This window comes from Rhincodon typus, chromosome 35 (assembly GCF_021869965.1).
Source record: "Rhincodon typus isolate 14 chromosome 35, sRhiTyp1.1, whole genome shotgun sequence".
Taxonomy (NCBI): Eukaryota; Metazoa; Chordata; class Chondrichthyes; order Orectolobiformes; family Rhincodontidae; genus Rhincodon; species Rhincodon typus.
In genome coordinates this window covers 21,394,104-21,410,050 of record NC_063366.1, presented here as the reverse complement: position 1 = coordinate 21,410,050, position 15,947 = coordinate 21,394,104, and the positions used below count along the sequence as shown (strand labels likewise).

Here is a 15,947-nt window from a genome sequence, read left to right as displayed (position 1 = left end):
CTTATCTAACCTGCTATGGGGCTCTAACCTCCCCAGTGCGCACTCTCGTCGGGCCTTATCTAACCTGCTATGGGCTCGATCCTCCCCAGTGCGCACTCTCCTCTGGCCTGGTCTACATCTGCCCTTAAGTTTCAATTGTTTGTGTCTCTCAGTCGTGACCTTTCTTTGTACATCTTCGCAAATGGTTTTATGGAAGTCGTGTTTACACCATTTATTACTTTATCTTCCCTAATGATACATTGGGCCTCTTTATTGCCTGGAAACATTGGCTCATGGAATGCAACTGACCTTTTCACACTAATTTGTTGTTTGCCCTTCTAATTCTACAATTGGCTAACTAATAGAAGACAGGGTTCAGGTAAGGGGGCATTTTGAGGATGGAGTTTTGTTGTGCAGTGCCATAGGGATCAGTGCCAGTCCCACAATTATTTACAACGTGGATTCACAACTTGCACAATGAAAGTTTGTTGCCAAGTTGGCAGATGACACAATAATCAGTGAGAAGACAAGTGTTGACGATGACACAGATAGGCTACACTGGGAAATAAACAAGTTAGTGAGTGGGCAAAAATGTGGCTGTTGGAGCTTAATGTGGGAAAATATGAGGTGATACATGTTGGCAGTAAGAATAGAGGAGTTGACTATTATTTCAAAGGAGAAAGACTGCAGAAAGCTGCAGCACACAGGCATTTGAAAATCTTTGTGCATAAATCACAAGAAGCTAACACAAAGGTTCAGCAAACTATAGGGAAGATAAATGAAATATCCGCCTTTATTTCAAGGGGAAGGCAGCATAAAAGTCGAGAAGTCTTGCTAAAAAAAATACAAGGCACTAGTCAGACCACACCTAGAAGACTGCTGTTGTAGAAATTTTTATTTCAACTTAACTACTAATGAGACTTGACTCCAGCTCCCATTCGAAGCAGTTTATTTTCTTACTTGGTACCAAGGAGAGTGAGTGTCGATCTCCACTGGCACCCGATTCTGCTAATACAGAGTATAACAATCTCCTTTATACCACTAACTTCAGAGCAGGGTGTTCCCGTGACATCTTGTGTTTGTCGATTCATTCATTGCAAGTTTAAAGAAAACAGACGCTGCTCAAGGTAACAGGAATGCTGTTTTCCAGATACCTTAATAATTACTTCTTCAAATGACCTTCGGCATGCAGCTAGCATAGGGAGTGATATACAGTTTGATTGAAGCTCTAGCTTATCAGTAATTAGGCTCCACAGGGATACAAGGGACATCTCTAATTCAGCCTAAAACCTTAGTATAGTGACAATATATCAAAAGATCCTTCTCTAACTCTAGCTAAGATAATATGCACATAGTGATAACACAGTCTGAGTAACTACCTCCCAACTTCTGCTAAGCTCATTAAAATCCCGCATGCTAACTAATTAAAATTCTTTCTCTCGGCCATCAGTTTCTCCCAAGGGTGCCTTTTCTGTCTTGGCCTAAATTCCCATCTATCCTTGCGATGTAATTTCTGTCTTGGCCTAAATTCCCACCTAAATTGCGATGTAAAATTTTTCTTCCATAGTTCCCTCCTTGTTGATCTTTTCAGATTAACACTTAAAATTTTACATCTATCTCTTGATGAAAAGGAGGCTCATATCCCTCCGGGTAAGGATGTATTTTTAAACATTCCTCCTCATCATAATTATCATCATCAAAACTCTCGATGACTGTTCTAGGGTACATTGGCACCATAGGTCCTCCTATCGGGGGTAACAGGGTGCAAATAAATCTAGCAGCTACTACGTAAATAACCACCAATGACAAATATTACACCATACTGTGTCAGAGTTCCCTACCAGTTACCGAACATCCTCCAACCTCCAGGGGAATTATAATTGTGAAACTGTTCTCTTATCTTCTTAATTTTCTTGGCCGACTTTCTGATGTGATCAGCCAGGTTGGTAATGGTTGCTGATTCGTCGGGACTTTAAGTGCAGCACTCTTGTCCTGTAATGGCACAGGTACCCACCTTTTCAGCCAACACAAAATCCAATGCCATCCTATTCTGCAGTGCCACAATCCTAACTGCCACTAATTCTACTGTAACTGCAGATAGAGCTTGCTGTGTGTCCCTGAAACCTTCTGCTGTTTCATTTGCTAATTTCTCTCATGCAGAGGCCATATTTATTAACTCCCTGGCTGCTTTTCCAGTTCCGAAAATGGGAAAATCTATCATCCCAAACCTCTCTGCTTTGGTTAGAGCTCTCCTTCCTACATTAGTGCCGGAACTGGCTATGCCGTGTACCCCGGGATGTTGAGTTAGAGACTCAAAGTGTCGGATCTGGGGTATGACAAATGCTAGATAACAACAGCCTGTCCACCACATCGGGAGCCAAGGGTAGGCTTTTACCCCCCATACCCGATATGTTCCATTCAAGGCCCACAGCGGTGTGTGGTTCAGGGTGTTGTTAAACTCGCAGCGGCTGTTTCCCATAAAGTTAGCGTTAGGGTGGTCTGGCTGACATATGCACTCGCTGCCTATTCCAGCCCTCGTCACGGTTACGCTGGGGGTGGCTAGATGTTCTGACATATCTAGGTATGTACCAGCCATCAAAGGTGAGTTCTTGTGGTCTGTTCACACAAGGAGGTAACAAAGATTCCCATATCTTACTGCCTTTGGGCGGATTCCTATCCAGCAATCCCTGGTTCTGATGCCTCCCTCCTTTCTTGTATGATTTTTAAAACGTCTCCAGGCGTACATGTCATTTTGGCTAAAAGGGATTGACCTTAAAGGGATGCCCCCTTCCCCTCCATGGTGAGGGACGAGGGTGCATACCCAGCAAGCAGAGGCACTACTTCTATCAGCATACTCATGAGACATATGCAGAAATGTGTTTATCATCTTTCCTCTATGCAGTCTGAAAACATATATCAGTCCAATTGCCACAGTCAGGATTTTACTTCTTCGCATGTTGTGTCTTTTCGTTCTCGGTGATGTTTTCTTTTCTTTTCGGGAGGACGTTATTCTCCTTTTTCGTCATAGTGCAACTTGCACCTAGTGGCGTAGATCCAGTCGGGTTTCTCCTTCACTTTAACCGCCGTGCGGGTCGTTAGCAGCACCAGGTAAGGGCCTTTCCACCTGGGGGAAAAAGAATCTTTATTCATCGATTTCACGTATATCCTGTCTCCCGGGTTAAATGGATGCACATTACCTTCCTTTAGTGGTGCTTGGGCTTATCGGACTCTTTCATGTAACTTCTCTGCCTCCTGACACAATGTCTGCGCATACTTTAATGTTTTCTCATCATTCCATATTAAAGCTACCGTTTCTGGGGTCATGGGAGGCCTAGTTCCCGTTGTCATAGGTCATCCCATTAAAATCTCATGAGGGGTGAGTCCTGTTTTTCTATTCTTCTGATTTCGCATAGTGTACAGTACTAAGGGTAGGGGCTCTGGCCACTTGAGGCCATTTTGCTGGCAGACTTTTGTTAGGGCCGTTTTTATTTCTCCGTTTATTCTTTCCACTATACCTGAGGACTGGGGCCGGTAGGGCATGTGCAATTTCCACTGAAATCCTAGGGCCTCCTTTAACCCCTGTACCAGTTTGTTGGTGAAATGGGTCCCTCTGTCACTATTTATTCGCACTGGAATACTGAATCTAGGGATGATTTCTTTCATTAATATATTTATTACAGTTATAGCATCATCCCTCCTCGTTGGATAAGCCTCCACCCATCTGGAGAACATGTCAACTATTACCAACATATACTTAAGCCCCTTCTCAGCAGGCATGTGCACAAAGTCAATTTGCAAATTTTCAAAAGTCAATTCTAGTTGGAGTAAGTGGTCAAACGTAGCGGCTGTCCTTCCTCTATTATTCTGCTGGCATACCAAGCAAGTCCGTGCTACTTTCTCAATGGTTACTGTTATCCCGTTGTTGGGTGATAACATGCTGCATCACTCCTTTGCCCATGTGAGCCTGGCCATGGGCCAGGCAAGCCAGGGGCAAAAATAGACTACTGGGGCACACCACGTGACCGTCCGGGTGGCACCATATGGAACCAGATTGATAGCACCCTGTCTTGTGCCAGGTGCTGATCTCCTGGCGTGAGGCGTGCCTCTGAGCCTCTTCCAACTGTGGCGCTTCAATACACACAGGGAGCTCCCTACCTCCGGATTCAACCCGTGGTGCCTGCAGCAATAGAGACTGTCGAACAGTCACTGCCTTCGTTGTTTCGTCAGCGAACCTATTCCCCTTAGAAACGTCATCCCCTGCAGAGGTATGTGCCTCGCATTTAATAATCGCTACAACCTGTGGCAGCTGTATGGCTTCTAAAAGATTCAGTACCAGGCTGGCATGCTTAATCGGTTTCCCTGATGAGGTGATAAATCCCCTGTTCCTCCACAGTTGCCCAAAGTCATGCACTACCCTGAAGGCATAGCGTGAGTCTGTGTAAATGTTCACTGTTTTGTCCTTAGCCAGAATGCAGGCTCGGGTGACTGTGAACAGTTCGGCAGCTTGCGCCGAGGTTCCTTCGGGCAGGGCGTACGTCTCCATCACTTCGTGTGGGGTGACTATGGCAAACCCAGCTAACAGCTTGTTGTCTCTTGGCGGTACGAGGAACCGTCTGTAAACAGGATTAAATCAGGGTTTGTAATGGGCGTGCTTAGTAAATCTGGCCGCGGCGTAGTGGTAGAACATAAGAACTAGGAGCAGGAGTAGGCTGTCCGGCCCTTCGAGCCTGCTCTGCCATTCAATAAGATCATGGCTGATCTTTTCGTAGACTCAGATCCACTTACCGGCGTTCTCACTGTATCCCTTAATTCCTTTATTGTTCAAAAAAAATCTACCTTATCTTTAAAAACGTTTACTGAAGTAGCGTCAACTACTTCACTGGGCAAGGAATTCCATAGATTAACAACCCTCTGGGTGAAGAAGTTCCTTCTCAATTCAGTCCTAAATCTGCTCCCTCTAATCTTGAGGCTATGCCCTCTTGTCCTAGCTTCACCTGCCAGTGGAAACATCCTCTCTACTTCTATCTTATCTATTCCCTTCATCATTTTATATGTTTCTATAAGATCCCCCCTCAATCTTCTGAATTCCAATTAATATAATCCCAATCTACTCAGTCTCTCCTCATAAACCAACCCACTCAACTCCGGAATCAACCTAGTGAACCTCCTTTGCATCCCACTCCAGTGCCAGTACATCCTTTCTCAAGTAAGGAGACCAAAACTGCACACAGTACTCCAGGTGTGGCCTCACCAGCACCTTGTACAGCTGCAACATAACCTCTCTGCTTTTAATCTCAATCGCTTTAGCAATGAAGGACAAAATTCCATTTGCCTTCCTAATTACTTGTTGTACCTGCAGACCTACCTTCTGTGATTCATGCACAAGGACACCCAGGTCCCTCTGCATAGCAGCATGCTGCAACTTTTTACCATTCAAGTAATAATCCTTTTTACTATTACTCCTACCAAAATGTATGACTTCACATTTATTTACATTGTATTCCATCTGCCAGACCTTTGCCCACTCACTCAATGTATCTATGTTCCTCTACGAAGGTTCACAGTCCTCTGCACACTTTGCTCTGCCACTCATCTTAGTGTCATCTGCAAACTTTGACACCCTACACGTGGTCCCCAACTCCAAATGATCTGTATAAATTGTAAATAATTGCGGTCCCAACACCAATCCCTGAGGCACACCACTAGTCACTGACTGCCAGCTAGAATAGCACTCATTTATCCCCACTGTTTGCTTCCTGTTAGTCAACCAATCCTCTATCCATGCTCATACTTTACCCTTAACGCCATGCATCCTTATCTTATGCAGTAGCCTCTTGTGCGGCACCTTGTCGAAGGCCTTTTGGAAATCACACCACATCCACTGGGTCCCCATTATCCACCTTGCTCGTAATGTCTTCATAGAATTCCAAAAGATTTGTCAAGCATGACCTGCCCTTCATGAACCCATGCTGCGTCTGCCCAACGGGACAATTTCTATCAAGATGCCTTGCTATTTCTTCCTTGATAATAGACTCAAGCATCTTCTCCACTACAGAGGTTAAGCTAACCGGTCTATAATTCCCCATCTTTTGTCTACTTTCCTTTTTAAACAGTGGCGTTACATTTGCTGTTTTCCAATCTGCTGGGACTGCCCCAGAGTCCAGCAAATTTTGGAAAATTACCGCCAGTGCACCTGCTATTTCTCCTGCCATCTCTTTTAGTACCCTGGGATGCATTTCATCAGGGCCAGGAGACTTATCAATCCTTAGCTCCATTAGCTTGCCCAACACTACCTCTTCCGTAATTATGATTGTTTCCAGGTCCTCACCTACCTTCGTCTCTTTGTCAATTACTGGCATGTTATTAGTGTCCTCCACTGTGAAGACCGATACAAAATACCTGTTCAATGCCTCGGCCATTTCATCATATCCCATAACTAAATTCCCCTTCTCATCCTCTAAAGGGCCAACGTTTACTTCAGCCACTCTTTTTCGTTTTATATATTTATAGAAAATTTTGCTATCTGTCTTTATATTCTGTGCTAGTTTTTCTCATGTTCTATCTTGCTTTTCTTTATAGCTCTTTTTGTGGCTTTCTGTTGACCTTTAAAGTTTTCCCAATCTTCTAGTTTCATGCTGTTTTTGGCCACTTTGTATGCCTTCTCTTTCAATTTGATAGCCTCCCTTATTTCTTTAGACACCCATGGCAGATTACCCCTTTTCTTACAGTCCTTCCTTTTCACTGGAATATACTTTTGCTGAGCAATTTGAAAAATTGCTTTGAAAGTCCTCCACTGCTCGTCAACTGTCCCACCATAAAATCTTTGTTTCCAGTCTACTTTAGCCAAGTCCTCCCTCATTCTATTGTAGTTCCCCTTGTTCAAGCACAGGACCCTGGTATTGGATTTTATCTTCACACTATTCTAAATTCAACCATACTGCGATCACTCCTTCCAAGAGGATCCCTAACTATGAGGTCATTAATTATTCCTGTCTCATTACACAGGACCAGATCTAGGATAGCTTGCTCCCTCGTCAGTTCCATTACATACTGTTCAAGAAAACTATCACGGATACATTCAACGAACTCCTCCTCAAGGCTACCCTGATCGAGCTGGTTCGACCAATCTACATGTAGATTAAAATCCCCCATGATAATTGCCGTACCATTTTTACAGGCATTAGTTATTTCTTTGTTTATTGCCCACCCCAATGTGATGTTATTATTTGGTGGCCTATAGACTATGCCTTTCAGTGACTTTTTCCTCTTAGAATTTCTAATTTCCACCCAAATGGATTCAACCTCATTCTCCATAGAACCTATATCATCTCTCAGCACCGCCCTGATGTCGTCCTTGAATATCAGAGCTACACCACCTCCCTTACCTTCCTGTCTGTCCTTCCGAATAGTCTGGTACCCTTGGATATTTAACTCCCAGTCGTGACGATCCTGTAACCATGTCTCCGTAATGGCTACCAAATCGTATTCATTCACAATGATTTGTGCCGTTAACTCGTCAACCTTGTTATGAATGCTACGAGCATTCAGGTAAAGTGCCTTTATGCTGGCTTTCTTACCCTCATGATTTCCAACATCTCTAATAATATCTCCTGAGTTATCCTTCCTTTTTGCTTCTTTCATAGTCTGCCTTGAACGTAAACCCTCCTGCACACATGCTAACCTGCTGCTTACCTTTTTATTTACCATCATACGCCCTGTCATTTTCCCTTTCCCTTCCCCCCAGCTCACTAGTTTAAAGTCCTAGTGACCACCCTATTTATCCTTTTTGCTAGAGCACTGGTTCCAGATCGGTTCAGGCGGAGACCGTCCCATCGGTACAGATCCCTCCGGTTCCAAAACTGATGCCAATGCCCCATGAAATGGAACCCCTCTTTGCCACACCACTCCCTTAGCCACGTGTTTACTTCCCTAATTTTCTTATCCCTAAGCCAATTTGCATGTGGCTCGGGCAGTAATCCGGAAATTATGACCCTCGAGGACCTGTTCCTTAATTTCGTTCCTAGTGCTTGATAATCCCCAGACAGGTCCTCCATCCTAGCCTTGCCTATGTTGTTAGTCCCAGTGTGGACCACAACAACTGGATCCTCCTCCTCCCACTCCAATATCCTTTCAAGCCGGACAGAGATATCCTGGCACCGGGCAGGCAATACACCATGTGGGACTCCCGATCCGGCTTGCAAAGGATACTATCTATCCCCCTAACTATAGAATCCCCTATAACAGCCGCTGCCCAAGTATATTCCCGGCAGCCCCCTGGTCCTCGCTGTCGCCTCTCCCTCTACTGCTTTGACAGTAAGTGGGCAATCATGTTCGGTGCCTTCAGGAGTTGGCAAAGGAATAAAGGTGGCAGGGTTGATGGCCGGGGACCTCTCGTATTTATAGTTGGAGTGAGAGAGAAGAATCACCTCATAGTCAGTTCGTCGGGCAGTTGTAAAATGCTGAGTGGCAGCAGAGTTCAGTAACAGCAGAACTATGTGGGGAACTCTCACCATACACGGACGATCCAACACAATGGGTATAGATTTTTCCACCATTACGGCAGTAGCAGCGACCGCCTGAAGACAGGTTGGCATACCCATCACGACCGCGGGGAGCGTCGCGGAATAATAAGCCACTGGACGCTTCCCTCCCCCATGTTCCTGACGCAGGAGACCTGTGGCGAATCCTTGCGATTTGTTCACGTATAGTTGGAATGGCTTGCTATAGTTGGGGAGGCCTAACGCTGGTGCATTGATCAGTGCGTGTTTTAACTCCTTAAATGCCTTATCCCTGTCAGCTGTCCATTCAACTGCAGCCGGTTTGTGTTGCAGTGTGGCGGCTCGCAACACAGCGTCTCGCTCCCTATACTCAGGGATCCACTGCCAACAGTATCCTACCATGCCCAGGAAAGAGAGGATATCTTTTTTTGTCTTAGGGGTCGGAACCTGCTGAATGGCCCTTATACGATCCTCCCCCAATCTCCTCCACCCTTTCCCGATGTGAAACCCTAAATACTGTACGGTCTCCTGGCAAAATTGCATTTTCTCCAGGGACACCCTATGTCCTCGATTGGCTGGATGCATGAGCCAGGCACTGAGGGCCTGTGGTGGAGGCGAGCAGGATATCGTCCGCGTATTGGATGATAGTGGAATATTCAGACAAGTGGCACTCGTCGAGGTCATGTTTAACAGCTGCAGCATAAACTGCTGGGCTTTCAGTATACCCTTGTGGCAGGTGTGTCCATGTATACTGCTGGTTTTTATAAATAAATGCAAACAGGTCCTGGCTGTCTTTGTGTAAGGGAATAGAGAAGAATGCTGAACACAGGTCGACTACCATAAAGGCACTGGCCTCCGCAGGAATAGATGTCAGTATAATATTGGTATCAGGCACCAGCGACACCATGGGGATCACTATCTTGTTAATGGCCCTTAAGCCCTGCACAAACCGCCACTCATTTTTTCGACCTGACTTCGGAATGGGCAGTATAGGGGTGTTACAGGGACTTTATATCTTCGTTGTTACCCCTTGTTGCAGAAACGAGTCTGTCACTGGGGCGATGCCGTCCTCTGCTTCAGCGGTTAAACGGTACTGTTTAACACACAGCAACACCACATTCTTCTGCAGGGTAACCCTGTGCCTCGGTGCCGTTTGGACCCTTCCCACATGATTTTTGTGCTGTGCCCATAGATTTACCGGCACCTGTGCTAGGACTGTAGGGAGGAGAAGAGGATCCTCTTTTGGTGGTAGCTGCCTTTCAAAAATGGTTCCCCTGACCTCAGGGCGAATAGCAATCCTCCCTTCCCTGTTGTTAAAGAACTCGATGCGTGTTCCTTGTCCCAGCACGGGCAGGGCTATAGTGCAGATGATCTTAGTTTCAGCTACCATGCGGTTTACCATCGTCCCGATATCTCTAGGTATCGCCGGTGGTTTCACGGCTACTGTCAAGTGGGGCAGTGAGGAATCTCCCATTCTAAACCTGTCTTCCTGATCCTCTGCTAGTTCCACGACGATCCCAAATCCTTCGGGACCAAAGTAAATGTACTGTGTCGTTTTCAACTCTTCTTTTCTGTTCAGATAGGGTGTATCAATTTATCGTAAGGTGGGTCAGCCTGCGCAGTATGGTAGGCTGTGCAGTGGACTCTCTCCTTTTCCCGACTGGTGCTGATTAAAAAGCACAAATTCTGGGCATAGGGACTGGCGAAATTCTGCAGAGCAGTCTGCATTTGCCAGAGTCCTGGGGTATAGGGGTTGCCATTCAGCTGCCAACAGTATAATATGGGCTCTGTATCGCCTAATTTTGGCTCACTCATCAATTTCAGCATTTTGGGGAACCCTAATTTTGGGGAGCTCCATGTATATACCTTCGGTCGTACAATGTAATGTGGCTCCCAGTTTACAAAGAGTTTGTCGGCCCAATAGGGAGAGTGGGGCTGTCTTAGAAATAATAAAAGTATCCGTGACATCTCTTTCCTTTATTTTCAAGTGAGCTGGAAGGAAAGGGGTTCCGCCCGCGGGACGCCAGCTATCCCCACGGTTTCAATTAGGAGGCCACTTTCTAGGACGTCTGCAGAGCGGGGTACAGAGGACACGGTGGCACCGGTATTGATCAGACAGTCCAAATATTTATTTCCCAATTTAATAGTAGTCATAGGCTCCTCCCTCATAGTTTTGGACAGTCTGATGATGGCCGCCTGTACCACCCTCCCCTCGCGGCACCTCTATGCTGATGGATTCAGGTGACTAAAAGAGAAGGGGGGCATCTCCCCTCCCCTCAGGTCCTGGCCTCGTCCTGATCTACATTCCCGGGCCCAGTGACCCTTCCTTCCACAATTGTTACACTGGTCTTGGGATTTATCTCAAGACCACTTTTGTCTCCTTCTGCCCCCTCCTCTCCTATTGGCCTGGGGATATCCTCCTTTTTGATAAAATTGTCCCATCATTTCAAGCTTGCTCTCCTCCTGGGAAATGAAAAGGCCCTGTCTGTCCATATTCATTAATGAAGTGACCTCTTCTCCCCATTGTTGATTCTGCCAATTTAGGTTTGCCAATTTGTAAGCCAGCGCCTAGCTGGGTAGCATATCATTTAGTAAAGTTTGGACTGCCAGTGGTCCATTCTCCAGGGGAATACCTGCATGCTCTTCCCATTTACTTCTATCCCTGGCTATAAAATCTGGGACAGGCTCCCCTTTTTGCTGCAGGCAGCGGGCTACTTCCCCTATATCGCTATGTTTTCGCGCTCCTCTCATTATAGCTTCCTTCCCTCTATTCTCTAGCCAGTGAGACAGAGACTCATTCCTGATTGTGAGTTGGTCGTCGTTTGGTCTCCAATCTCCGTTTTCACCGGGGGGAATAGTGAATCCCTCTTTTAGAGATGACCACGAATTTCCAATTGCACATCTCAGTAGCATCTGCACATCCCCGGCGAGGGGAGAGTAGATCGTACATATTTGTACCAGCCGGTTATGAAAAGCATTGGGTCTCTTTAAGGGGTCTGGTGCTTCAGACACCATGGCTTGGGCTTCTGCCAGAGTGCAGGGTTTTAGTATAGGAACATCTCCTATCATAATAAGGGGATCATGTAAAACCTCCCCCTCCCCCCTCGTCTTATCCTTAGCTTTTCGGCGAGACTGTCTTCGGAAGTCGCTAGTGCTACTAACTGTCGACTCGGATTCCCCTGTGCTCTGGGATTCCTCGCTTCCATCGACAGCCTCCTGCGCCAAGGAGCCCCGGTGGGCTGGGGGTAGGGCTGCAGCAATTAGTATCAATTTGTCCGCTCCGTCCCACCAGGGGGAGGGGCGCTAGCCGGGGCAGGAAGGCGGGGATGTAATCCCACTACTGGGAGGTTGGTTTCTACTGCCTTTTTAGCCACTGATTCTGTTTGGTCTTTTTTCTTGGGGGGTTTTGGTGGCTGGTGTCTTCTTGCCACTTCCTTCCACCTTTTAAAACACCCCAACATATAGTCCACGTCCCAATTTGGGTCACCGTCCCCTTCTCGTGTGACATCCTCCCAAGTTTGAATTAGTTTTAAATTAAAGCTTCCCCCATAAGGCCTCTGTCCATCCGACCAACCCATATAAATCACTACTAAAAGTAACCGCATACCGATCATCTCCAGTTTCTTTAATTACAGTATCGGCTGGGGATCCTGCTGGGACTAAGGGTTCCCCCAATAGTTATCGCTGTTTCTTAACTTTCTTTATCTTTTTTAAAGTTTTCTGTCCTACCTTCAACGGTCCATTATTTTTACCTCCAGCATTCCTCTGCTTGTCAGCAGGACCAGCATTACCTGATCGACTGCTTCTGTTCCCCATCTTCTCCTATCGGCTTTGTCTCCTCTACCTCTTTCCTGTGAAAGTAAAGGTTATACAAGACACTACTACTCTATCACCCCCTTATTAACACTATTTACACTGAGCGCTCACCAGTTTTCCTGCCTTGTTGCGGGCCCTGGAGTCGAGTTATCATTCATCTTAGTGGAGATGTCTGAGTCTGATTTCCCATGGCCCCCAATTCTTCCTAGCCCTCACCCTGTTCCTCAGCCCTCAGGTGTCTTGGCAGTTTTCTCGGACTAGGTCACTGGCCGGGCAGTCTTCTTAGACTGTGGGCGGCCTGGAGCAATCCCCCTTTCAGTTAGGATTAACTCCGAGCAATCCCCCTTTCAGCTAGGAATTGCTCAGCTTGGTTCCCCTTTCAGCTAGGATTTGCTCAGCTTGGTCCCCCTTTCAGCTAGGACCGGCTCAGATCTGTCCCCCTCCTTGCTGGACAGTCGAGGTTTCAGACTCCAGTGTCTCCACTCAGGTGAGTCCGTCCGAATCCCGTTCTGTGGGATCGTGCCAACTGTGCCAAATTGTTGTAGAAATTTTTATTTCTACTTAACTAATAATGAGACTTGACTCCAGCTCCCATTCGAAGCAGTTTATTTTCTTACTTGGTACCAAGGAGAGTGAGTGTCGATCTCCACCGGCACCCAACTCTGCTAATACAGAGTATAACAAACTCCTTTATACCACTAACTTCAGAGCAGGGTGTTCCCGTGACATCTTGTGCTTGTCGATTCATTCATTGTAAGTTTAAAGAAAACAGACGCTGCTCAAGGTAACAGGAATGCTGTCTTACAGATACCTTAATAATTACTTCTTCAAATGAACTTCGGCATGCAGCTAGCATAGGGAGTGATATACAGTTTGATTGAAGCTCTAGCTTATCAGTAACTAGGCTCCACATGGATACAAGGGACATCTCTAATTCAGCATAAAACCTTCGTATAGTGACAATATATCAAAAGATCCTTCTCTAACTCTAGCTAAGATAATATGCACATAGTGATAACACAGTCTGAGTAACTACCTCCCGACTTCTGCTAAGCTCATTAAAATCCCGCATGCTAACTAATTAAAATTCTTTCTCTCGGCCATCAGTTTCTCCCAAGGGTGCCTTTTCTGTCTTGGCCTAAATTCCCATCTACCCTTGCGATGTAATTTCTGTCTTGGTCTAAATTCCCATCTACCCTTGCGATGTAAAATTTTTCTTCCACAACTGCAAACAGTTCTTTTATCTAAGGAACGATAAAGTACATTGGAGACAGCCCAGCAAAGGTTCACTAGATTAATCCTGGGCATGGAAGGATTTTCTTGTGAGGAGAGATTGAGTAGGTTGGGCCTATACTCGATGGTGTTTAGAAGAATGAGAGGTAATCTTATTGAAACATACAAGAAACTGAGCGGAGTTGACAGGATCGATGTGGAAAGGCTTTCTCTTGTGGGAGAGTTTAGGACCAGAGGGTATAATCTCAGAATAAGTGGTCACACATTTCACAGAAATGAGGAGGAATTGCTTCTCTCAGAGAACAGTAAATCTGTGGAAACACAGATTTATCACAGATGCTGTAGAGGCTGGGTTGTTAAGTGTGTTCAAAGCTGAGATTGGCAAAGTTTCAAATAGTAAGGGAAACAAGAGTTATGGGGAAAACACAGGAAAGTAGAATTGAGGATTTTCGAAACATAGAATGTGATTATGCCGCAGCTTTTAGAGGTTATTTTGTTCTGGTTTCATTTAAGAGAGAGACTGAATAAACGAGAAAGAGCTGGCTAGTTAAGACCACTTGAGTAAACCACTTTGGAGGCCTTGGGATTTTTTTTCCCACAGCCTGAATGGGTGTGACCAGCTCTCACAGGTCAGGATTCCTGGGTTTTGGTTTCTCAGTCGCATCAGAAGCTATTGGGGTCTCAACAAAGTTGGAAGCTTAGGAAATGTCTCCTGGCTGCTACTCTCTCTGAAATTTCTCTTGATTTTTTTTTCTCCCAGATTGTAGAACTGCATGTGAGAATCTGTGTCTGAATTTTCCTTTGTTATCAAGGTGTGAGTTTATTGGAACAGTTAATTAGTAATAGTTCCTGCATCTATTGTTCAGTTAAGTCTCCAGTAGGGTTGTTATTCTAAATTCCTCTTTCTTTTGCTGTATTTTAACGACAGTGTTTGAATCAATTGTGTTTTGCTTAACATTGATGAGTTTAACCAGTCGCATTGCATCTGAAACACAGCACTTCACATTTGCCTTAAAAATCAGAAAAAGTTAGGGCTAGGCTACCTTCTTAAAATACTTTGAGGGGTCTAGCCCGGTCTATAACAACAAACATACAAAAAAGTGTGGGGCCATTTGGCCCTTCAAGGCTGCTTTGCCATTCATTAAGACCATGACTGATGTGATTTTTAACCTCAATTCTTCACTCCTGCATATCACATATAATCTGTCACTCCTTGGTAATCAAGAATTTACCAACCTTTGTCTTAAAGGTATTTAATGATACTGCATCCACTGCCTTTTGAGGAAGGGAATTCCAATGACTCTCAACCCTCTGAGAGAAAAATGTTTCCTCATTTCTGATTTAAATGGGTGATCCTTATATTTAAACAATGACCCCTAGTGCTAGGTTCTCCCACAAGATGAAACATCCTTTCAATGCCCACTCAGTCAAGTCCCCTCAGGATTCTCTATCAGTCGTTTCAATAAAGTCACCTCTGACTCTCCTGAACTGGAGAGGTTACAGGCCTGGCCTGTCTAGCATTTCCTCATAAAGCAATCTGCTCATTCCAGTATTAGTCTCGTAAACTTTCTGTTATCTGCTTCCGATGTATTAATATCCTTGTGTAAATATGATGACCAGTATTGTACACTATATTCCAGATATGGATTCACCAATGGCCTGTATAACTGAAGCATGACTTCCCTGATCATTCATTCCGCTGCCTTCGCAATAACCTGTAATATTCGATGAGCTTTCCTGATTATTTGCTGTAGAGTGTCAGATCAGCCCTGATCTCATTGAATGGTGGGACAGACTTGATTAGCTGAATGGCCTATTTCAGCTCCTACACCTTATAGTCTGAACCTTACTTTTGAGCTGTATGATCAATTGCCTATAGAAACTGTTTAATCACTAACAACAATTAAACAGCATATAATTTAATTCACTTGCTAAATTAAGTCAACGTTATTTATGATTGAAAAATAATTCAATCCTACACAAGGAGCTGTGAAGGTTCAGTTATTGAGTACATTCATGTCAGAGATCAATTGATATTTAGATAAAGGAATCATAGGAAATGGTAGTATTGTGGGAAAATGGGATGGAGGGAGAATATATTCCATGATCTAGTGAAACAGTTGAGAGGCTGACTCCAGCTTCTATCTCATATGTTCTTATTTGTATAAGTTTTAACATTGATTGCTCCAGTAATGAGTTAAAATGTAAAATCCTGTCCATTTGTTCCCTCTGTTGAGGTAATTTGTGGATTTTTTTTAAGGTTATTAGTCTTTCTGGGGATTACAACATCAGACTTTATGTGGACTATGACATGTAAATATATAAGTTAAAACATTCTGTGTGGAGTTTGCACATTCTCCCCGTGTCTGCGTGAGTTTCCTTCGGGTACTCCAGTTTCCTCCCACAGTCCGAAAGATGTGC

The 15,947-nt window shown here is 44.9% G+C and overlaps 1 protein-coding gene across 1 annotated transcript in view; it reads left to right on the top strand.

Annotated features, from left to right (window-relative positions):
* Positions 1 to 15,947, top strand: part of LOC109938504 — a 133,379-nt gene that overhangs the window by 29,680 nt on the left and 87,752 nt on the right. The window lies entirely within an intron of this gene.